Here is a 1,629-nt window from a genome sequence, read left to right as displayed (position 1 = left end):
GAAGTCATAACTTGAGCTATAAGAGAAGTCTTCAAGCTCAACTTACAACCTATAAGAGTGAGACTTCTCTTAAACTTGAGTTTGACGTTTTCACACGCTAATCAGTGTCCACTAGAGAAAATCTCATGTTGCTTTGATTCATTGTTCTCCAATCGATTGAACTCCACAGTTTAAAGACAAATGTCAAAAATAAAATATGAGAGCACTCTCTAAAAGGGTTAATATTTAAATCATGTAAAGCAAACATACCCCAAGACAAAAAAACTAAGTTAATCATTTAAACACTATTCACACGATCGTTTTGACGTTGATTTCACTCAAATCAAAGTTACAATGAAGAAGAACAATGAAAAATTGGGGAACTCATAAATAGAGAAGTTGGGGATTTCATAGAGAGATTGGGAGGGCTAAAAATTTGAAAAAGAGACTTAAATTCACTGAATCAATGAAGAAAATAACATACTGAAATTTGGACAAAAATAGAGTTTTTGGAACAGTTGTACGACACTGAGATCGATTTTCTATTCTATTCTTGTTGCTTTCATTTGCTCCATACGATTGCTTTTCATCTTCTATTTTCCTTCTACTGTAGCGTTATTCTCTCTTTATTATATTAGGTTATATTCAACTTCTTTTTTTAAACATATTAGGTTATTATTAACCTAACTCATCGAACCCGATTTTATTTTCTTACCGTGTTTTTTTTTTACAAGATCCAACTAATTAAAATGACAAAATAAATAAATTAAAATATTATCATATTAGGAGAATAGTTAAAATGATAAGATAAATAAATATTACATCAATATTTATATTATCCAGTAAATCAATTAAATATTTATAAATAGGCAAATCATAACAAGCACATATATAGAGAAAATTAAGCGGGGTATTATGTAAATTTCAAGTAGTTTGATTTTTTTTAAATATATCATTAATAACAAAAATTCATATTTAAAACAATTATTATACTTATTAATATATGCATTTTAAGACATTTTAACACCAAGAGCACATTTTAACATTTCTATAGTAAAAATAGATACTCTAAAATATTGATAATATTTTCAAAATAGTTAATTATAAAATAATTAATTAATATAAGAAATAGTTATAAGTAATTAAAATATATTTGTGTGCATGTTTATTATTTAGTCAAGTGGATATGAAAGTATTTTAACAATTATTAATGCAAATATACATATAAAATCACGGGAAGTCCTATTCTAAAAAATCTTCACACTAAAATACTATAATTTTTAAAAAAATTAATAAAATAAGTAAATATAATTTTCATAATTTATACTACTCATTAAATTAAAAATGTATAAAATTATCACAACAAACTAATAGAAATTTAATCCCAATATTTATCAATATTATTTCTAAAAAAATGTTAACATGAAATTAATTCTTTAAAATTCTATTTAATTAAAAAAAATAGTTTATTACAAATTTTGGGATGTTACATATGGTAGGTCTGTTTACAACTCCCTTTGTTCTTGCCATGATCGTGAAAGATGAAGAGGATTATGAGTTTCCAAAGGAGAGACGAATTTGTAACAAGGAGTGAAAAGGTTAAGAGTTTAAGAGGAACGAATGAGTCATTTCACTTGCTAAAAATAACCA

This window comes from Cicer arietinum, chromosome 1 (genome assembly GCF_000331145.2).
Source record: "Cicer arietinum cultivar CDC Frontier isolate Library 1 chromosome 1, Cicar.CDCFrontier_v2.0, whole genome shotgun sequence".
NCBI lineage: Eukaryota > Viridiplantae > Streptophyta > Magnoliopsida > Fabales > Fabaceae > Cicer > Cicer arietinum.
This window is presented reverse-complemented; position numbering follows the sequence as displayed.